The sequence below is a fragment of the Schistocerca cancellata genome, chromosome 11, assembly GCF_023864275.1.
Source record: "Schistocerca cancellata isolate TAMUIC-IGC-003103 chromosome 11, iqSchCanc2.1, whole genome shotgun sequence".
NCBI lineage: Eukaryota > Metazoa > Arthropoda > Insecta > Orthoptera > Acrididae > Schistocerca > Schistocerca cancellata.
In genome coordinates this window covers 58,042,795-58,067,476 of record NC_064636.1, presented here as the reverse complement: position 1 = coordinate 58,067,476, position 24,682 = coordinate 58,042,795, and the positions used below count along the sequence as shown (strand labels likewise).

Here is a 24,682-nt window from a genome sequence, read left to right as displayed (position 1 = left end):
ATTTCAGTCTATGGAGACAAAGTCAACATCAAGAATTATCATGGCACATGAGTATAAGACAAAAAGGATCTCATGTGATCTATGACAATCTTTCTATTTATTATTATTATTATTATTATTATTATTATTATTATTATTATTATTATTTACTATTTTTATTATTAGTCCTGTGGATAAAATCAGTACAGTAACTTGTACAACTGACGCGTTAAGTCAATACAAAAATGCACATTACAACAAATAGCCTACACGAGGAATATCAAACAGCATTTTCAAAAAAAATTAGCTAAGAGCTCTTTAAAACAGCAGGCATTAATGCTATAATGCTGATTGTGTTATTTTTACCTGGATAGCAAAGGTTGTAATTCTACAACCTAATGTAGTTTATCATCTTATGTGCTGCAGGAGTGGACAAAATGACACATGCTCAAACAGTAACAGTTTCTAACTTGTTTACTTTAATTTCTAAAGAAGGCATAAGACACGCATGAAAATATCTTAAGTGATGACTGTTTTGATTTCCTTTTGTTTACTAGGATAAGTCAGATTCCAAAAATTCCTCGATGGCGTAAAAACAGTATTTTATTCAGTGATTTTACATGCATTTTAAATTTTTTCACTTCCCAAATTCCTTTTATTGATGTTGCAAGGTGATAGCATAATTCTATTCCCATACATTTAACACCATTACTGTATAAGTTTGTTGGATGGGCGAATTAGTCTTAAAGAGGTTTTTCAACTTTTGTCATGAGGTGGTGATCCATACCTCTGAAGTTTGTTAATGCTTTCCTTAGTGAAATGTATTTCTAGTATGTATTGGCATGAAAGGGATAATAAATTTGGCTTCTTAAATAGTGGTGCACATGGTTCTCTTTGGTGTTCGAATAAAATTGTTAAAATTATTCTGACTACTTTCTTTTGAAATTTCACTAACTTAAACTAAGGCCCTTTTCAAAAAAAAAAAAAAAAAAAAAAAAAAAGGTATTGAGGGGAAAAGATCATAATACTTAACACTGTACTAATGCTTACAACATTCCTTATGGATTTTATCATAAAACATGAGTGTTGTGCTAGTTAAATCAATGTGATTTCTACAAGTAATGATGTCAATTATGGCTCCTGTACCCTGTCAACTTTAATTCCAAATCTAACTATGAATTAGCTGAGGTTGAACACATAACACTTCACCATACAGAAATTCAATGGTATGCTTAATACTATCAGAAGCATTCTAGAGAGGCCCCTGCTAATAGAATGCAACCAAATTTTATCAGGTCCCAAGAAAACAAAGGGTTCGTAAGTATAAGGCAGGTGGATCAACAACTGCAGCTTCCCCTACCAATTGTGACAATACTTCTGTAAAGCAAGTGATGTAAATGTAGTGATGTAAATGTTTATCACTAGCTTTGTGCCACACTAACATTAAAACAGCAGTATATTATGACTTATGTAAGATGTGTTAACTAAAGTATACTGATTACACCTACATTGTAACTCGTTTCGAAGATAAATTCAAACAAATTTTATAATTGTATTGGGAACAATATAAAATAATCTCTTCCAACACCTTCATGCAGCTGAACAGTGCAAGACATGCGAAGTGACTTAGAAGCCTCCACATTTTGAATAATATGTTTCATCTGTACAGAATGAGATAGTTTAACATATGTACACATTAACTTCTGTGTGCAAACAAACATTCAAGGAGTCACAACTGTAACAGCACTTATTTATGCCGCCTCTGAACTATGGGAGACTATACAAGCAATTCAAGGTCTCCATACAAAACATTAAAGTATTCATGTCAATTTCATCCACCGGAACAAAAAAATGCCAAAAAGTGACAATCTTCAACATTCGTTTATCAAGGCATCTCCAGCTTAAAATAAAATAAAAGTTATGTTTATCAAGTCACACGTGTGCTGATAAGTTTTATACTGGAGAGCCTATGTCACAGTCATGACTAAGGTGGGGAAATAATATGATGTGCCAGAATTGTGGTCAGCAAGATATCACAACATTTTAACTGCATGAATATTATATTTCTTACGTTAGTATAAAACAAATAGTTCACTAACTATTCAATTTTAGTGTGCTGTCACACCAACAGGATTATAATGATGTAATGTCATTTATTCTGAAAAATGCAGTTCCTGTATTATTTATACAAGATGTGTGAAGTTTCTACTGTATTACAAACTTCATATACTACCTACATTTTCACAGTTTAACACCGAATTGGCAAAGTAATGTGCATTTCTCACACCTGTAACAAAGAGGCATACTGGTAATCCAATTACCACTATGAACATGACACGTTTGTGATTGTGGCTTCTTCAATTATAAGTTCAGGGTGTCATCCATTCCCGACATTAAAATTTATGTGACTTATTCTAAATGTATCTCTCCAAACGCGTCCACATGTGCAGCCATAAGCACAAAATGATCCACTACTGAAGCACCAATTCAGGCGTTCTACAACTATGAATAGATAAAACATTCAGTCACATTATGGCCTATACGTACCGCTCTACGAAAGTTTAACACTTAACAGGACTCCACTCTACATCCACAATAAATACCAACAATGTCACCAAGGACTTGGCAACTAGTACGAAAGGGAGGCAATACTTTAGACCCTACTCTTCAGTCCATTCCTATGCACTCAACATTAACAATCCACCAAACAGAATTACCGCTGACAATCTTACCCAAAAATACTATAAATTTGTTCAGTACGACATCACTATCCACAGCAGAAAACTGAAATTTGGAAATACAAGGACGCAAAAAATTTCCTTCATGATTTAGAAAGGAACGAGTACGGGTTGCAAACTGCAGATATACTATAACCTATACTTGCACGTTTACATTAACGTCATTACCTGTAACTCAAACAGCTTCGTCGCAGATGGACTAATAAATGGAATGCTCCAGTGAATGTTTGTGCCACAACAGTTACTTGACATTCACAATCATTACTTGATATTCACAATCGTTGGCGTCCCCATGTCACAAATGAACACCTTCCAACCTAATCTAATCCTAAACGTACATTTCGCAACGCGTTTGAGGGTGGGTTCAAAAAACATAAATAAAAAGTGGACAACACAAGCACATCGTAGTTATGAACGGAACAGTTCTATTCGTATTACTATGCAAAAGGGTAAAACACTACAGAGGTTCACAAGCGATTTTAGTTATGGGCATATATTAGATTCATATCCACCACACTGAAACGCAGACAAAATGTGGATCTATAATCAAAATTATGAAACTTTCACTACCGAACACTGATAGACGCTAATCACAAATTACAATTATACTCGCCCGTGTGGATTTATCTTGTTTTCTGCGTACTAGAACGCGTGGTATTTTATAACATATCACAGATCGCAATACCATAAAAAACATCGATTTGTTAACCTCCCACAACTGTAACTCTCTCGCTCACTTTCTACAATTACACTTGCAGCACTTCACAACAATCCCCATTTGACTTCCCTCCTAAATTTGGCCAAAGATTCCAATCCATTTCGCCTCTGACATCTTGTCATTACAAAGTCGATCAGAAACTAGATCTATATTCTATGGTAAATCTCGACGATCTTCTCGAAGTCTTACTCGATTCGAAAATTGATGTCTTTAATTATGTTGGACAGAAATCATAGAGCGAAATACTGTAGATTGGAGTACAAATAACTTATTGGTCCTTTCTTTATTGTAACCAAAAGTTAAAACAAAGACATAATTTTATAATGTCACGAAAGACAGCCGCATACTGGATCTACATCTACATCTACATCCATACTCCGCAAGCCATCTGCCGGTGTGTGGCGGAGGGTACCCTGAGTACCTCTATCGGTTCAGCCCTCCTATTCCAGTCTCGTATTGTTCGTGGAAAGAAGGATTGTCGGTATGCTTCTGTGTGGACGCTAATCTCTCTGATTTTATCCTCATGGTCTCTTCGCGAGATATACGTAGGAGGGAGCAATATACTGATTGACTCTTCGGTGAAGGTATGTTCTCGAAAATTTAACAAAAGCCCGTACCGAGCTACTGAGTGTCTCTCCTGCAGAGTCTTCCAATGGTGTTCATCTATCATCTCCGTAACGTTTTCGCGATTACTAAATGATCCTGTAACGAAGCGCGCTGCTCTCCGTTGGATCCCCTCTATCTCCTCTATCAACCCTATCTGGTACGGATCCCACACTGCTGAGCAGTATTCAAGCAGTGGGCGAACAAGCGTACTGTAACCTACTTCCTTTGTTTTCGGATTGCATTTCCTTTGGATTCTTCCAACGAATCTCAGTCTGGCATCTGCTTTACCGACGATCAACTTTATATGATCATTCCATTTTAAATCACTCCTAATGCGTACTCCCAGATAATTTATGGAATTAACTGCTTCCAGTTGCTGAACTGCTATATTGTAGCTAAATGATAAAGGATCTTTCTTTCTATGTATTCGCAGCACATTACACTTGTCTAAATTGAGATTCAATTGACATTCCCTGCACCATGCGTCAATTCGCTGCAGATCCTCCTGCATTTCAGTACAATTTTCCATTGTTACAACCTCTCGATACACCACAGCATCATCTGCAAAAAGCCTCAGTGAACTTCCGATGTCATCCACAAGGACATTTAAGTATATTGTGAATAGCAACGGTCCTATGACACTCCCCTGTGGCACACCTGAAATCACTCTTACTTCGGAAGACTTCTCTCCATTGAGAATGACATGCTGCGTTCTGTTCATTAAACGACTGTGAGGAACTGTATCGAACGCCTTGCGGAAATCAAGAAACACAGCATCTACCTGTGAACCCGTGCCTATGGCCCTCTGAGTCTCGTGGACGAATAGGATGAAAATAAATATCTGGCGCACTCACACCACGAAAAGTGAAAATGAAACCCTTAAAAAAAAAAAAAAAAACAAAAAAAACATTAGGTACAACATCCTCACTGCTGTCAACACTCCCAATCTTGTTTTATTGAGTTTGTTTTGAGATCATTAACAGAGCTTTTGTTTAATATGAATTTGTCTGTAGTTAAAGGTTTTGTAATAAGTCTGCCGACTGTTTATTAGAATAAACATAATAAACTTCAGTCTCATTATTTTCAACATGATCACATATATAATGCTATTTAATGTTAATGTCAATGTCCTCGGTATCTTTGTGGTGTTCTGTGTTTTTAATCGGGTGAATAGCACTTTGATTGTCAGCATGGAGTGTTGTTGGTTTGTCTAACTGAAACCAAGTTCATTGAGAAAACCACGCAACCAAATATCTTCAGCACCAGCATCTGAAGCTACTATGTACTCGGCCTCCTTTGTTGATCTACTTACACATTTCTGTCGACGTGAACACCATGTCACAGGCCCACCTGCTAACAAATTCACATTGCCTGTCGTTGACCGACGAGTGTCACAGTCACCAGTGAAGTCGGCATCTGAGTAGACCAGCAAAGTCGGCAACTGAGTAGACCACCAGTCCAGTAGAGTCAGCTTTGTACCTTATGGTCACGTCCCTGGTCCGCTGTAGGTATTTCATAATCCTTTTAACAGCATGACAATGATTGAGACCCAGATTATGTAAAAACTTGCTTACCATACTCACAGCGAACACGGTGGCTGGCTGTGAGACAGTTTTTGCAAACATTAACCTACCGACTGCCTGCCGATAGGATCTGCTTTCCATCCCCTTTATCTCATGTTGGTTTGCGGGAGATTGCCCGCTGAGCAACATGATTCCAACATCATAAGTAGTGAAGTTCGGTTTTGAATCATCCATGTGCCGCCCCTTGTGACCGAGCGGTTCTAGGCGCTTCAGTTTGGAACCGCGCGACAGCTACAGTCGCAGGTTCGAATCCTGCCTCGGGCATGGATGTGTATGGTGTCTTTAGGTTAGTTAGGTTTAAGTAGTTCTAAGTTGTAGGCGACTGATGACCTCAGATGTTAAGTCTCATAGTGCTCAGAGCCATTTGAACCATTTTTTGACTCATCCATGTTGAACCTGTGAAATAAACATTTGATCTATCTTTGCTGGACTATGTAGATTTCTTTTGTAGAAGGGCTTTGTTCAGTTTCCAATCCGCAGAATTATTTTCTATTGCCCAGAGTAATTTCAAACATTAATCCCAGCGCTGTCAAAACATTTTGCAGTATTTTTCGAGATTTACAAATAAGCATGCAATCATCCATATAAAGCATCAGATAAACATCAGTGTCATCTGTTAAAGCATCGAAGCCACATTTGTCTGCATTCAGTTGCACAAAGCCAAACATTGTCAGAAAATGTACAAATTTTTTACTCTGACAACATGGTTATCATTTGAGTCCAGATAGATACTTCTTCAGTTTGCAAACATTATTTGAGCCTTCTACAACAAAACCTTTCGGTTGTTCCATGTAAACTTCTTCTTTTAAATCCCCTTTCAGGAATACAGTCTTAACATCGAACTGCCTAATTTCCATATCTCATGAAGCTGCTATGGCTAATAAAACTCTGATTGAATCATATCGGACCACAGGAAAGATGTCTCTTCACAATCAATTCCTTCTCGTTGTGAATAATCTTTTGCACATAATCTAACTTTAAAGCTGTCAATTTTTCCGTCAGAATTCTGCTTCACACGATAGACCCACTTACATCCAACTGCCTTGCAGCTGTGTGGAAATGGTACTAGATCCCAAGTTATGTTCTTTTTCAGGGATGTCATTTCCTCTTCCATTGCTTGTTTCCACTTTTCTGGCTGTTTCAACACTGTTACTTTTTCAAAAGTTTGAGGTTCAAAGACAATGGTAGAACAAGCTATATCTTGGTCCCAAAAACGAGCAGATGCCTGCAGATTAGACCGACCTCTAAGATTCATCATTTGATTTTCTTTCATTTGTTCATCAGTATCACCCTCTTCAGATTCCTCTCGAACATCTTGATTTTTTTCATTTGTTCACCAGTATCATTCTCTTCAGATTCCTCTTGAACATCTTCTGCAGAATGGTCTCCCAGGTAAAATTCAGTATATCTTTGTTCTATGTTTCAGCTATGGGTTTGTTCTTCATTGAAAGATACATTGCAGGAGATTGTAATTTTCTTCGACTCAGGATTGTAGAGGCGATAATTGGTACTATACCCATCATATTCAATCATGATCGATTTCTTTGATTTACTCTACCATTTTGACCTAAACTTATAAGGAAGGAGGTTTTCCAAACCATTTTTCACATGGCGTAACACTGTCATTTGATTTACATGGTCAGCAATTTAAGATATATGCAGCACAATTTACTGCCTGTGCCTCCAATACGTGAGACACATCATACTTAATAACATAGTGTGTGCACACTCAGTGATGGACCTATTTTCTCGTTCAATTAGGCCATTCTGCTGTGGTATATAGGGACTTGTTTTCCCATGTATTATACCATTTTGCTTGAAGTAATCTTCAAATTGCTTATTTATGAATTCGGCTCAATTGTCACTTCTCAGAACTTTGATTTTTTTCCAATTTGTTTTTCAATCAGTCTCTGAAATTCCAAAAACACAGCGAAAGTATCATGCTTCCTTTTAAGAAAATACACGAACCTGTATGTAGTGCAATCACCCTTGAAAACTATGTACAAATGTGCACCTCCAAGAGACGGTTTTCTCATCGATCCACTGAAACCTACATGAATAAATTCGCCAGGAAGTTTGGATTTTGATTGCAAATTTGAATTAAAAGATTTTCTTCTCTTCTTGCCATACTGACACAGTTCACAGTGAAGATTTTCAACTTTCTTCATACTGAAACCAGGTATTAAGTTCAGATTAGTGGTATTCTTGAGACTACCGAAGTTAATGATCCGAAGTCTCCCATGCCAGATCATGGTGGAATTCAGGGATTTGCCTGTTGCACATTTGGACATTTAAACAACATTTGATAACACTGATTGTCCATCTCAATTCCTGAACCGCGAACTTCCACTCTCTTGTCGCAAAAAAATAACTTTCATTTTTCTTTTTGTGACTGCTCCCACTGAAAATAAATTTTTTTTCAGCTTAGGAATATATAAAGTGTTTTCCAAAGTGTGAGATTGCCATTTGCCCTCAACTAATGACAATACTTCAACTCATCCAATGCCTTCTGCTTTGACGATAGAGTTGTCTCCAATTTGTACAAATGAGTCATCCGACTGAAATGGCTTAAGTGTGTTGAAACACTCTTTGTGTGACGTCATATGTTTTGATGCAGCCCTGCCAGCTAACCAAATGTTTTTGCAACCTGGAGCAAAAACATATACATGTTCTGCATTCAAACCCTGGTGCTCAGAGGTATCAGTTTTCGTATTAAGTTTGGCTAAAAATTTTCTGCAGTCAGATTTAAAACGTCCCTTTTTGTGACAGTAATAACATTCAACGTCTTTTCTACTGACCATCTCAGACGCACAGTTGTTAACGATATTTGAACTGAACTTGCGCGTTTTGTCCACATTAACGGCTGCGAAGGCTGTTGAGTTTTCATCACATTGTTAAAGTTTTTTGTCCTTCTTTCAATAACCTTAAAGTCAAATTATCGAACGTTTGTTGATCTTTAGCACACGAGTCCCAGGCAGTTGAAAAAATTTCAAACTTTACTGGCAGACTTCCCAAAATTTTAGCCATTTTGTCAAATTCTGCAACAGGTTTCCCAATATCAGCTAATTCTTGTACCACGGACTCAACTGAACTGATGTGTTGTGCAGTTGTGTCTGTTGGCGACATTCTGTAATCAAAAAACTTCTGCTTCAAGACCATTTTATTAATTGCGGATCGCTGTTCATGAATCGTCTTTAGTCTGGCCCACATTTCCACTGCATTTGTGCACGTCATAACAAATTGCAATTGGTCAAATTCCATCGCAATAGGTAGAATGAGCATCGCCTTCGCCTTTAAGTCGTCCCAAGCGGTTTGACTCTCATCTACTTCATTTGGCCTCGCTTACCCCTCCACGATATCGAGCACTTCTTCAGCAACTGATATTTCCACAGTTGGAAATTTTTACCATCAAATTTCTGGATACAGTATGGTTTCAGTTTACCCACCTTCGTGTAGGCTGAATGTAAGTCAAACTTAAAATACCCATTTCAAAACGAAAACAAAGGTTTTCCACAACTGACCAATGAAACACGACGGTTCCAGAGCTTGAGCGTCATGGTTCATGCGAATGAAACTCCGATCAAAAGCAATGACTTCACAGAACAGATACAGATGCCATATGTATGCGTTTGCCTGGGCCCATATCCTGATGTCTTTTATTACGTTTGGCAGAATATCACAGAGCAAAATGCGGTAAATTTCAGTAAAAATAACTTATTGCTCCTTTCTTTATTGCAACAAAAAGTTACACCATAACTGTAAAAACAAAACAAGAAACAAAGATATAATTTTATAATGTCATAGAACATGGCCACACACAGAAAGAACATAAATATCTGGCGCACTCACACCACAAAAACTGAAAATGAAGCTACTAAAAAAACTCAATACAACAAGCTCACTGCTGTCAACAAAAATCGAAGTCTGCACTGTCACTCTACACAAGTTTGAGCTCTGAGTCTTCAATATAAAAACATGTCACACCTGTGAGAGAGTCGGTTGAACTACCACATTCGAATTTGAATTTCAATAAGATAACATGAAACAGTTGTAAAATAGGCGGATGAACTCCCAGAATGGTAGTTTCGTTATACGCCAAAAATTAAAATACTTTACTCTCTTTTAAACGTAATTGCACATATATTATATGTCCACAAGAACATAAAACTTATTTCTTATCATTTAAATAGCCACAAATTAAATTTTAATAAGTATCTAAAATTATGGAACGAAATAATGAAACTTTGTGCAGAAAATCAGTACGTTACCTATGTGGCTGGAGGTCTCATATGTACATAGATAAGCACAATTTTACAATTAGCACATAGTTAGAGGGACAAAACGGCCAAACTATTCTCCTTTAAAGGGCCAAGTATGGAACTCTAACAAATAACGAAGCTTATTACATACGAAAAAGAAGCTTTCAAGTACAGGGTAGCCCATATTGTAGAGACATCCATTGAATGTTAAAAGCAATCTTTCATCTCAAACAAACAGAAAAGACAATGGCAACTGGCTAACATAGACATGATGGTCAGAAACAGTCTGAAAAGCTTGTGAGGATGTTGCAGGGTAGATTGTACTGAGAAATAACTCTTAAGAAAAAATTCCATTCAGTTAAAATTAAGATAGCCAGTCAGAACACTGTGCACATTAATTTAAGCAGTAAGGCCAGAGACTGTGTTCTTCATTTGGGTTCCTAAAACCAAACAAGAGAGTGATATAAAAATTGGACAGGGGGCGATAGGAAAGATCGAATCTGTGTCAACTTGTAAACAGTCTCATGTGTTATAATCAACGCTATGAGAACTGCTGACATAAATTGTATATGCTGGGCCACTTGAATCTGTGTGAACAACGGCCTGATTGGTGAACTTCAATGCTAGTTAACTCAGAAACGAAGAACAACTATTTCTCAGCACATCCTCTGCAACACACTTTCAAGCTCTTCAGACTGTGTCTCACCACTCTGTATTAAATGTAATATGTACCAATTGGTTTGTAATGTGAAAGGTGAGCATCAGAGTTAATGGTTTAACATCTGATTTTCAATAAATCTCTTCTCTTTTCCGCATCTTCAAAAACAACAACTGTGTAGCACATCAAAATCGGACATCTTGTTTAATTTATTTCTCAAATTAATACCGCTTCGCTTTTTAACATTTTCAATATTCAGATCACATAAATAGTGATGCAGTAATTTCTTATTTTTCTGTTATTCATTGACTGAAATAATCCCCCCATTTCTAAATGTTGATGAACTGTATTTAAATTTAAGTGGTACAGATATCTGTGTGGAGCAGTAGCCAAACTCGTACTAAACGAAAAATTTTACATAAATCACATTTTTCGATAGTATTGTGGCTTTTCACACTCATGGAATTATATGTTCGATGTACTATGAGGTCCTCCTTGGAACTCAGTACAGCAGTGGTAGCTCTAGCTGGAATTTAAGGATTTTTGCTGTCACACTCCATCTCATATCTTAGGAGTACATCAAACAAATAAAAATATGAAGCACCTATTTGAGTATACATAGGAGATCATTGCACCCCTGATCCCCAGGCAGCATAATTGATTAGTAATGAAAAGGTCCTTGGTGCCAGGTTTGAACTCTGCTACTACTTTAATTTGGAATGAAAATCATCAGCAATGGCGGCCAAAGACTTCCAGCAAACAGACTTGTCAAAGAGGGTGGAAGAGCACAGAAAAGTGCACTCTTTTGCCCTGAGGTGGAAACTTCGCTAATGGCAGAGAATCAGCAATGATCAGTGGCATGAGGATGCAGAAGGCAATGGAAAACACTGCATTAAAGACACATATTACGTTTCCACAGGGATGTGGCCTGTAATTGAAAACGTGTCTCTATTGGCAAAAGATTCCAGAATAGTCCCCCCCATTCAGATCTCTGGGAGGGGATTGCCAAGGGGGAGGTGACCATGAAAAAATGATTGAATAACCAACAAAATGATAACATTCTACTAATTGGGACATGGAATGTCAGAAGCTTGAACATGGTAGGGAAGATAGAAAATCTGAAAAGAGAAATGCAGATGCCCAATCTAGTTATTGTTGGGGCCAGTTAAGTTCAAATGGCTCTGAGCACTATGGGACTTAACATCTATGGTAATAAGTCCCCTAGAACTTAGAACTACTTAAACCTAACTATCCTAAGGACAACACACAACACCCAGTCATCACCAGGCAGAGAAAATCCCTGACCCCGCCAGGAATCGAACCCGGGAACCCGGGCGTGGGAAGCGAGAACGCTACTGCACGACCACGAGCTGCGGACAGTGAAATGGAAAGAAGACAACGATTTATGGACAGATGAGTACAGCATAATATCAACAGCAGCAGAAAATGGTATAAGTGAAGTAGGATTCGTTGTGAACAGCAAGACAGAGCAGAGAGTGGGTTACTGTGAATAGTGCAGTGATAGGGTTACTCTTATCAGAATCAACAACAGACCAACACCAACAATGATAGTCCAGGTATACATGCTGATGCTGCAAGCAGACGATGAAGAGATACAGAGAGTATATGAGGATATTGAAAGAGTAAGCCAGTATGTAAAAGGAAATGAAAATCTAATGGTCACGAGAGATTGGAATGCAATTGTAGGGGAAAGAGTAGAAGAAAGGGTTACTGGACAACATGAACTTGGTATTAGGAGTGAGAGAGGAGAAAGACTAATGAATTCTGTTATAAATTTCAGCCAATAATACAGTGTTCAAGAATCACAAGAGGAGGAGGTGTATTTGGAAAAGGCCGGGAGATACAGGAAGATTTCAGTTGGATTACATCATGGTCAGATAAAGAGTCTGAAATCAGATACTGGATTTTAAGGCATACCCATGAGCATATACATTTTCAGATCACAATTTAGTAGTGATGAAGAGTAGCCGAGGTTTAGGAGACTAGTTCAGGACAGGCATTGCACTAAGAAATGGGATATGGAAGAACTAAGTAATGAAGAGCTACACTTGAAGTTCTCTTAGGCTATAGATAATGTAATAAGGAATAGCTAAGCAGGCAGTTCAGCTGAAGAGGAAGAACCATCTTTAAAAAGGGCAATCACAGAAGCTGGAAAGAAAAACATACGTACAAAGAAGATAAGTGTGAGGAAACCATGGGTAACAGAAGAAATACTTCAGTTGATCGATGAAAGAAGGAAGTACAAAAATTTTCAGTGAAATTCATGAATACAGGAATAAAAATCACTTAAGAATGTGATAAATAGGAAATGCAAGGTAGTTAAGGTGAAATGGTTACATGAAAATTGTGAAGAAATCATAAAACAAATGATTGTCAGAAGGACTGACTTAGCATATAGAAAAGTCAAAACGACCTTCAGTGAATGTAAAAGCAAGGACCCTAACATGAAGAGTGCAATGGGAATTCCATTGTTATATGCAGAGGAGAGATCTGATGGGCGGAAAGAGTATATTGGACCTCTTCAAGGGGGAAGACCTGTCTGACGATGGGATAGAAGAACAATCAGGTTTCAATATAGAAGAGATAGGAGATCCAGTATTAGAATCAGAATTTAAAAGAATGTTGGAAGACATAGATGAAATGAGGTGAAGGAACAGATAACATTCCATTAGAATTTTTAAATCATTAGAGAAAGTGGCAAGAATATGACAATTCGTGTTAGTATGTAGAAGGTATGAGTGTCGATGTACCACCTGACTTCCAGGAAACCATGATCCACACAATTCCAAAGACTGCAGTAGCTTACAAGTACGAAAATTACAGCACAATCAACCTAACAGCTCTTACATCCATGTTGCTGACCAGAACAATATGCATAAGAATAAAAAGGAAAACTGAGCATGTGTTAGATGATGGTCAATTTGGCTGTAGGAAAGGTAAACGCTCCACAGAGGCAGTTCTGATATCATAGATAATAATGGAAGCAAGACTAAAGCAAAATCAAGACATGTCCATAAGATCTCTCAACATGTAATAAGCGTTATCAAAGTAAATTGGTGCAAGATGTTCTAAATTCTGAGAAAAGTAGGGGTAAGCTATAACAAAAGATGAGTGACGTACAATGTGTGCAAAAACCAAGAGGGAACAAGAGTGGAAGACCAAGACCGAAGTTTACGGATTAAAACCTGTTTGTGGGGCGGCTGGTGGAATTATTGTTGTTATATAATGTTGTAGAATGTAATGTAGAAAAGATGCATTTCCCGGCCGATTAACCATATGTGGGGCGGCGGGTGGAATTAATTGTTATATAAATGTTTCTATTATTTATGCTGTCTTTTGCAATTCTCAACACTGGCTCTCTAACTACAATATTGGCAACCGGAAAGTGATTAGCAAAACGTGAAGCCTGTAATTAGAATTCCTAGTGCCCACTTCATCTGAGAAATACACTTATAGCTACAGCTTATAGCTCTGAGGAATTAGGAGATTGTCTGGGATTCATAATCAAAAACCTCTCTCACTAAAAGTTCACTATATTCTGAAAGTCACAGACCAAAAGAATCCACACAATCCAACTACCAGAGCAGTTCAGAGTCTAATGCGCTGATGCAACTATAACTGTTCTAACTAAATGTTTAAGTGAATGCTCGCCATAATTTGATGATAATGTTCATCAAACGCCACGCTAAATAATGGTAGAAGATCTGTCCCGCGACGGCACGTGAAAATACGACATACGCAAACTGAAGATGATTCATTAAAGTCATCCCAGAATTAACACTTCACTCGAAAATGATTTCATGGTTACGCGTATCCCTAGTAACTTATTACGGCATCCGAGGCTGTTTATAGCAATAATACGACGCGACGCGACTCCCGGCACAGATGGTGTGCTAATCAGCGTCTGGAGAGAACTGGGGCCTTACTTCCTCTCGCGTAGCGTTCTTATATATAAAGCCGCGGTGCGGACGGCTAAGGGAACGCCTGATCAAATCGGCTATCCCGACTAGCCGCTGGGCTAGAAATGCACCACTTTAAGTTATTGAATAAATCATCGCTTCCTTTGCTGATGGCCGATGAAGCTCTCAATTTAAATGTGCAATCAGCACACAGGTAAGTAATCATAATAAAAGTATGACGTGGCTAAGTCAATTATTTTGGGCGAGAGAATTAATTTAATTACACTACATGCAGTAGACGAGCTCTGAACTTGCCCTTTGGTGATACGCTATCGCTATAGTTTTATAGTTATTCGATTGAAACTTCTCACATCTTTATGATTATAGCGGATCTCCATTCTACTTAAATTTAAACATCCTAGCCTTATTTATTCGCCTACTTAATCTATCTTGCTTCCTTAATTTCTAAGACAAAAACCAGAAAAAAATGAATTTCAACTAAAATTTTGATTTATGAGATCCAGAATACTGTTTCTACTAAATTATTATGAAAAAGGAATCCAAATATAAATTTTTAAGTCTCTAGCTCTTTTCTGTTGCGCCAATGATTTTTACAGAAAAACGTCCAAATTTCGAAAATGGTTAAAGTTATTGAACTGATATTCAACACATATTGATTTAGCAGTACTCCTGACATGCCAGAAATGTTTCAGGTTATTTACTTGATTTTTAAAGTATTGCGCAACATTTATGACGTCAGAGCTAGTTACAGCGGACTAGGCTGGCACACAATGGAAAGACTGATGAGAATTTTATACGGCGTGAGTAGGCTGCTTCCCTACATCACCCTCTACTTAATTTTTTTTTGAATGTTAATGAACGAAAAAAAATTTAATTACAAAAAGGGAAGCAAGAGTACAGCTTAACTCCCTATGAAAAATTGAAATTGAAATTTAAACATATAGAAATATTAAAAGAAAACTGATTACCTACTTCAATTATTTAAATTGCTGGCATGTTCACTGCCTCTTAAGCAACATTATTACTCAAAATCTAAGCAAAATCAATGAAACAGTTTGGCAAGCATATTGCCTTAGACAAACAAACACATAAAATTATGTAAAATTATGAAAATCTTAAATGCATTAAATACATATTTACAAACACAAATTCAAAGAAAATAACACACTTAATCATGATACATAAACGTATAATTATATCTTAGCAGTCTTTTCTAAACCTGAAAGAAAATTTCACAAACCATGACAATTTCATTTTTGCACACGTGGTTGTAGCCGCTTTGGCTGGCGTTCTACACTTCCATTCACAAGGGTAGAGGAGGGGAAGTTGCTATGGTGTGCGTTCTTCACGTTCACTCTAAATTACATGGGGAAAGGGGAAGGGTCACTGTGAGTTGTGTCCAAGTTACTCCACGCTTTCACGCAGCTACCAGGCTGCCATTATCTGATTTGTCCTGTAGAACAAACAAAAAGAGTGCCTCAGACTCTGTTCACTTAATATCTAAGGGTGGGTCACAATGAAATGGGGATATATACTGTACATTTTATCTCTCAATATGTTACTGGAACAAAGTTAACAGAACTTTTTCAATTTTACTCTCATGGTTACTTAACTGTCATAAAATCGGTAAACTAATGGCTCAAAACGCCGTTAGTCACGTGCTAGAGAAAATTTATGCTCAAGGCATACAATCATAAATCCTATTTAATTTCAATTTATTATTTCTGGGCCGGAACACTGAACCAATGCTCGGTACATTCCTGATACAACTGTATTTTATTTACTTAGCTGACTCATCTTCGATTACCTTATTCTTAGAGATAGTATGAGTATATTTGATTAGTAGTTGTCTTCTCAGCTTCTTTGTACATGTGAGTAACTTGTGGTAGTAGTACAGTTCTGAGTGTTCAAAACACACCACGTTTAGTTGACTACTAAATCCACTTATTGGTCCTCTGCAGCTGTGTCAGTTCCACATCTGCAATTATGTACTTACTTCATCGAAGTGTATTTATGCTGAGCTATAAATAATGTTTCACGTCTGCCATTATGTTACTCAGTTATGTTGCTAGTGTATGTACTTATTTAACACTCATGCTATTAACATTTGAAGCATAGGTTAGCACATTTATTTCATATCTATAGTGTATTGCAGCTGATCAGTTTGCTCACGTGGCAATCCATTTCCACTCGATCGGACGCTGAAACCACAGGTAGTCTCTCTCCACCTACCACTAAAGTACATTAAGTAATTATGGACGAGCGTAATGCTAAATTCCTTAAACCTATAGGGCACCATGAGCTGCTCTGTCTCATCTAACATAAGGGTACCTATGGTCGCATTCACGCCTCCAACTCATAACCTCAATACGTGTAGATGTGTCCTGTCACACATTACACCAAATAACGGCCAGCTCCAACCTTATAAATATTTCTAAGACGTGTCCTTCACGTCTCAACCACAAACACTGTTCAATTCTATTACACTGCCATTCCTTGCTACACAAGGTGAGTTCATTCTTGCAATTTATCTGCATATTTTTCATAACACTAAGCAATCTCTTTTACTATTAACTAGTTAACTCTACAGCATACAATAGGTTCCACTGCCACTTCAGATCGTGCTTGTACACGAATTCGTATATCTTTTTAAATTACTGTTGGTGGACCATTTCAAATAAAACAGCGCTTTGTACTTACAATATTACCAGGGTTCTATACATAATTGTTACTCAAATACATTTGTATCTTAATTACGTCATACTTCTCTGTTGTTTATGTCACTGTTAGGTTTGTCACATTAGGTATTTTTTTCACTAATCGGTGGATAGAATGATTACAGAACTCATGGCTTGATAACCATGACGGAAAATTTTTGTATTGCGAAGAAGGAGTCGAAACTTTGGTGGATAGAAAAGATGAAGAATGAGTGAGACCTGAAAAGGAAAGAAGATCTCACACAGCTGGGACTGCACAGCTGCCACACTGTGTAGAGGTTACAGAACAACCTCCTCCCTACAGAATTCATTGGTTTCAGAAAATTTTCGTATTGGATAGAAGAGGTTGAAATTTTAGTAGATAGGAAAGATGAAGAATGAGTGAGACCTGAAATGAAAAGAAGATCTGACACAGCTGGGACTGCACAGCTGCCACACTGTGTAGAGGTTACAGAACAACCTCCTCCCTACAGAATTCATTGGTTTCAGAAAATTTTCGTATTGGAAAGAAGAGGTTGAAATTTTAGTAGATAGGAAAGATGAAGAATGAGTGAGACCTGAAATGAAAAGAAGATCTGACACAGCTGGGACTGCACAGCTGCCACACTGTGTAGAGGTTACAGAACAACCTCCTCCCTACAGAATTCATTCACTACCTATGAACTTCTTTAGGTGGATCACGTTCCTGAGACCTAATATCTTTTTACTCTTAGGGTACTTGAAACTTCTCACATCTATATGATTATAGCGGATCTCCATTCTACTTAAATTTAAACATTGTAGCCTTATTTATTCGCCTACTTAATCTATCTTGCTTCCTTAATTTCTAAGACAAAAATCAGAAAATTATGAATTTCAACTAAAATTTTGATTTATGAGATCCAGAATACTGTTTCTACTAAATTATTATGAAAAAGGAATCCAAATATAAATTTTTAAGTCTCTAGCTCTTTTCTGTTGCGCCAATGATTTTTACAGAAAAACGTCCAAATTTCGAAAATGGTTAAAGTTATTGAACTGATATTCAACACATATTGATTTAGTATTACTTCTGACATGCTAGAAACGTTTCAGGTTATTTACTTGATTTTTAAAGTATTGCGCAACATTTGTGACGTCAGAGCTAGTTACAGCGGACTAGGCTGGCACACAATGGAAAGACTGATGAGAATTTTATACGGCGTGAGTAGGCTGCTTCCCTACGTGTTTAAGGCAAGGATGTAATCTTTCATCCCTATTGTTCAATTTATACATCAAAGAACCAATAACAGAAACAATAGAAAAGTTCAAGAGTAGAATAAAAATTCAAGGTGAAAGCATATCAATGACAAGATTCACTGATGACATTGATATTCTCAGTGAAACTGAAGAAGAATTACGGGTTGTGCTGAACAGAATGAATAGTCTAATGAATACAAAATATGGATTGAGAGTAAATCAAAGGAAGACGAAAATAATGAGAAATTGTATAAATGAAAACAGCAAGAAACTTAACGTAAGGATTGGTGATCGCAAAGTACATGAGGTTAAGGAATGCTGCTACCTAGGCGGCAAAATAACCCACGATGGATGAAGCAAGGAGGACATCAGAAGCAGACTAGTACTCACAAGAAGGGCATTCATACCCAATAGAAATCTATTAGTGTCAAACATGCTCCTTAATTTGAGGAAGAAATTTCTAGGAATGTACATTTAGAGCACCACGCTATATGGTAATGAATCAGAGACTGTGGGAAAGCTGGAACGGAAGAGAATAGAAGCATTTGAGATGAGGTGCTATAGAAGAATGCTGAAAATTATGTGGATTAATAAGGTGAGGAATGAGGTGGTTCTCTTCAGAATTGGCGAGGAAAAGAATATAGGGAAAACATTGACAAGAAGGGACAGGGTGACAGGACAGCTGTTAAGACATTAGGAAATACGTTTTATGCTACTAGAGGATGCTGTAGAGGGTTAATACTGAAGAGGAAGACAGATATTAGAATACATCCAGCAAACAATTGAGGATGGAGGTTGCAAGTGCAATTTTAAGATGAAGAGGTTGGTGCAGGAGAGGAATTCATTGTGGGTCATATCAAACCACTCAAGAGACTGGTGAATAAAAAAAAGGTTATCATCTAAATACATCTACATCTACATCCATACTCCGCAAGCCACCTGACGGGGTGTGGTGGAGGGTACCCTTAGTACCTCTATCGGTTCTCCCTTCTATTCCAGCCTCGTATTGTTCGTGGAAAGAAGGATTGTCGGTATGCCTCTCAGTGGGCTCTAATCTCTCTAACGTTATCCTCATGGTCTCTTCACGAGATATACACTCCTGGAAATTGAAATAAGAACACCGTGAAGTCATTGTCCCAGGAAGGGGAAACTTTATTGACACATTCCTGGGGTCAGATACATCACATGATCACACTGACAGAACCACAGGCACATAGACACAGGCAACAGAGCATGCACAATGTCGGCACTAGTACAGTGTATATCCACCTTTCGCAGCAATGCAGGCTGCTATTCTCCCATGGAGACGATCGTAGAGATGCTGGATGTAGTCCTGTGGAACGGCTTGCCATGCCATTTCCACCTGGCGCCTCAGTTGGACCAGCGTTCGTGCCGGACGTGCAGACCGCGTGAGACGACGCTTCATCCAGTCCCAAACATGCTCAATGGGGGACAGATCCGGAGATCTTGCTGGCCAGGGTAGTTGGGTGGCACGGGATACATGCGGACGTGCATTGTCCTGTTGGAACAGCAAGTTCACTTGCCGGTCTAGGAATGGTAGAACGATGGGTTCGATGACGGTTTGGATGTACCGTGCACTATTCAGTGTCCCCTCGACGATCACCAGTGGTGTACGGCCAGTGTAGGAGATCGCTCCCCACACCATGATGCCGGGTGTTGGCCCTGTGTGCCTCGGTCGTATGCAGTCCTGATTGTGGCGCTCACCTGCACGGCGCCAAACACGCATACGACCATCATTGGCACCAAGGCAGAAGCGACTCTCATCGCTGAAGACGACACGTCTCCATTCGTCCCTCCATTCACGCCTGTCCCGACACCACTGGAGGCGGGCTGCACGATGTTGGGGCGTGAGCGGAAGACGGCCTAACGGTGTGCGGGACCGTAGCCCAGCTTCATGGAGACGGTTGCGAATGGTCCTCGCCGATACCCCAGGAGCAACAGTGTCCCTAATTTGCTGGGAAGTGGCGGCGCGGTCCCCTACGGCACTGCGTAGGATCCTACGGTCTTGGCGTGCATCCGTGCGTCGCTGCGGTCCGGTCCCAGGTCGACGGGCACGTGCACCTTCCGCCGACCACTGGCGACAACATCGATGTACTGTGGAGACCTCACGCCCCATACCGAGCGAGGTGGCGCAGTGGTTAGCACACTGGACTCGCATTCGGGAGGACGACGGTTCAATCCCGTCTCCGGCCATCCTGATTTAGGTTTTCCGTGATTTCCCTAAATCGCTTCAGGCAAATGCCGGGATGGTTCCTTTGAAAGGGCACGGCCAATTTCCTTCCCCATCCTTCCCTAACCCGAGCTTGCGCTCCGTCTCTAATGACCTCGTTGTCGACGGGACGTTAAACACTAATCTCCTCCTCCTCCTCACGCCCCACGTGTTGAGCAATTCGGCGGTACGTCCACCCGGCCTCCCGCATGCCCACTATACGCCCTCGCTCAAAGTCCGTCAATTGCACATACGGTTCACGTCCACGCTGTCGCGACATGCTACCAGTGTTAAAGACTGCGATGGAGCTCCGTATGCCACGGCAAACTGGCTGACACTGACGGCGGCGGTGCACAAATGCTGCGCAGCTAGCGCCATTCGACGGCCAACACCGCGGTTCCTGGTGTGTCCGCTGTGCCGTGCGTGTGATCATTGCTTGTAGAGCCCTCTCGCAGTGTCCGGAGCAAGTATGGTGGGTCTGACACACCGGTGTCAATGTGTTCTTTTTTCCATTTCCAGGAGTGTATGTAGGAAGGAGCAATATACTGCTTGACTCCTCGGTGAAGGTATGTTCTCGAAACTTCAACAAAGACCCATATCGAGCTACTGAGAGTCTCTCCTGAAGAGTCTTCCACTGGAGTTTATCTATCATCTCCGGAACGCTTTCGCGATTACTAAATGATCCCGTAACTAAACACGCTGATCTCCATTGATCTTCTCTATCTCTTCCATCAACCCTATCTGGTACGGATCCCACACTGCTGAGCAGTATTCAAGTAGTGGGTGAACAAGTGTACTGTAACCTACTTCCTTCGTTTTCGGACTGCATTTCCTTAGGATTCTTCCAATGAATCACAGACTGGCATCTGCTTTATCGACGATTAATTTTATATGGTCCTTCAATTTGAAATCACTCCTAATGCCTACTCCCAGATAATTTATGGAATTAGCTGCTTCCAGTTGCTGACCTGCTATATTGTAGCTAAATGATAAAGGATCTTTCTTTCTATGCATTCGCAGCACATTGCACTTGTCTACATTGAGATTCAATTGCCATTCCCTGTACCATGCATCAGTTTGTTGCAGATCCTCCTGCATTTCAGTACTATTTTCCATTGTTACAACCTCTCGATACACTACAGCATCATTCGCAAAAAGCCTCAGTGAACTTCCGATGTTATCCACAAGGTCATTTATGTATATTGTGAATAGCAACGGCCCTACGACACTCCCCTGCGGCACACCTGAAATCATTCTTATTTCGGAAGACTTATTTCCATTGAGAATGACATGCTGCGTTCTGTTATCTAGGAACTCTTCAATCCAATCACACAATTGGTCTGATACTCCATATTCTCTTACTTTCTTCATTAAACGACTGTGGGGAACTGTATCTGACACCTTGCAGAAGTCAAGAAACACGGCATCTACCTGGGAACCAGTGTCTATGGCCCTCTGAGTCTCGTGGATGAATAGCGCGAGCTGGCTTTCACACTATCGTGTTTTTCGAAACCCGTGCTGACTCCTACACAGTAGATTTCTAGTCTCCAGAAAAGCCATTGTACTCGAACATAATACGTGTTCCAAAATTCTACAACCGATCGACGTTAGAGATATAGGTCTATAGTTCTGCACATCTGTTCGACGCCCCTTCTTGAAAACGGGGATGACCTGTGCCCTTTTCCAATCCTTTGGAACGCTACACTCTTCTATAGACCTACGTTACACCACTGCAAGAAGGGGGGCAAGTTCCTTCACGTACTCTGTGCACAGTCGAACTGGTATCCCATCAGGTCCAGAGACCTTTCCTCTTTTGAGCGATTTTAATTGTTTTTCTATCCCACTCTCATCTATTTCGATATCTACCATTTTCTCACCTGTGCGACAATCTAGAGAAGTAACTACAGTGCAGTCTTCCTCTGTGAAACAGCTTTGGAAAACGACATACAAACAACAGCTTTTTAAAGTGCTCTTGTTCTATTAAAGTATTATTAAAATTCTAATAAAATTAGTTGTATGCACACTTGCTTATTTATAAACAACAAGGATACAGAAAATAACTCAATCCTAAAGCGTTTCAGAAAAGTTCCTAATTTATTTCAGCTAAATTTCGAAATTCTGTACTATTACAAATGTTGTTGCACAGTCCCCTAATTCAAAGGAATTTCACTATCAGTTTCCTCAGTGCAAATAGTAAGACATAGTGAAATATCTGTTTTGACAAACAGCACACTTCCAGAAGCAATTACTCGAAACAAAATCACAAAAAATATAGAATTCAGGAAAAATGCACAATGTGAATACAGCTTCCCGTTAAGTAACTGTTTGAAAAACGTTGTAATAACATAAGGTTTTGCATGGTGTTGTCTGAAGTTTGCATGCAGGTCAGGTGTGGCTCCGAGTTAAAGGCTCTGAAGCTGTGCTGCCCCAAAATATACCTTAAAACACATTTCTCTTTAATGGACGACAGAAGTTAAATTATAAGGGCGCTTTTAAATTATTTCTGGAACAAATGTACATAATCATAATCAAAGTTCTGGGAACTGTTACTATATCAAACAGGCTACACCTTGAAACGCTGTTTAGATCTATCTAGCAGAGGTTTGGGGGTGTGGCCTCTGCACATTACACCTCCTAAGGGCCTCATGCACGCTCCATCAGCTCTAGATCAAAAGCGGAACTTGTGTGACGCCATATTCGATTTTGTCCTAAATATTTGAAGCCCATAGTTGGTGGGTTTTATGTTGTAACCTATGTCCTATAAATACATGCTATTTCAAAGCATCAGTACATCAAGTGTCTCTCGAAAATACATCGTTATTGGTATGTTTTGTTGTAAGAAAACGGCGGGAGACGTAATATTGGTGGCAAAGTCTAACATATACAGCTGCGACACTCACTACTCTGTAGACTTGGCCACTGTTTCTATGTTTCGATACAGTGTATCGATACGTGGCACTGTTTCAGTGTTTCGGAACGGTTGTGGTTCACTGTTTCGAAACAGTGGTATTTCATTCCGCCCCTGTCTCGGACCAGATTTGATCTCGAGCCAGACACAGAAACTGTATCGTTGTTTCAAAATAAGGCTGTTTCAGTCCACCTGTGCCTGGAACGTACTAATTGTATCGAAACAGTGATGTTTCATTCCACTCTGTGTCGGACGAGATTCGGGCTCGGCACAGGTACTGAAACACAACATACCACTTCATAAAACTCGGTGTCGAAATCTTTTTGACAAGCAATAGCATGAAGCTTAAGATATCCGAAAATAAAGCTTCGTTTCTAGCTGACTGTCCTGTTTCGAAATGGCGTAACATCTGCTTTATAAACACTAACCAAACAATAAAACAACGCATACTATTCACATTCAAAATAATAAATATGTGAAAATCATTCAGTTAAATTACACTTTTTTTTATAACATACGCTTCTCTGTTCATGTACAGTAATCATATTAAAAAACGGAAGTAAGCCTACAACATTTCGAATAAAAAAAGGCGTAGAGTGACAGTTATTAGACATATACATAAATTTGATGTAGGTATAATTGCAAGCAATTTGTTTGACATATCACTGATAGTGTAATGGTGTACGGGAAGGGCTGGGAAGCATGGTGAATTTATAGTAACGGTTCGAAACACCTTGAAAGACAAAAAAAATTCTGTTATATTTTGTTATTTATACGAATTATTTGGCTTTATTTGTGAGTCTATAGTCACTGTGCCTATTATCCACAATGATTCCCTTTGTGTAGATGGAAATTAGCAGGATGGGTATATTACCCATACTAACGGAATGTGTGTTTCTGCAGTTTACTCCCACCTCCAGTTCCGTTCATGGTGGTTCTTCTGTCTTCAGATATGGCTGTCCTCAGCCAATTGAAAAGTATGAAAGTCACGCAACACGAAAGCAGCGCATTTGCTGCAGGAAATACGAAACTGCCAAGACGCCTAAGTGAGAGTTTCATACTTTCTGCGACATGATTAACGCTCTCGCACCTCATTTGTGTTTATATGGACATACTTATACAGTAGA

The 24,682-nt window shown here is 39.1% G+C and overlaps 1 protein-coding gene across 3 annotated transcripts in view; it reads right to left on the bottom strand.

Moving 5' to 3' along the window:
* The window catches only part of LOC126108708 (uncharacterized), a 68,478-nt gene extending 64,915 nt beyond the window's left edge, over positions 1-3,563 (bottom strand). Inside the window, exon 1 of one of the 3 annotated variants that reach the window (XM_049914027.1) lies at positions 3,455-3,563. The gene's annotated coding sequence lies outside the window, so the exon portion shown is untranslated. Of the gene's footprint in view, positions 1-2,885 lie in introns of all 3 variants that reach the window. The other 2 variants (XM_049914026.1, XM_049914025.1) reach the window with 2 other exon arrangements.
* Between the last annotated feature and the right edge of the window lie 21,119 nt (positions 3,564-24,682).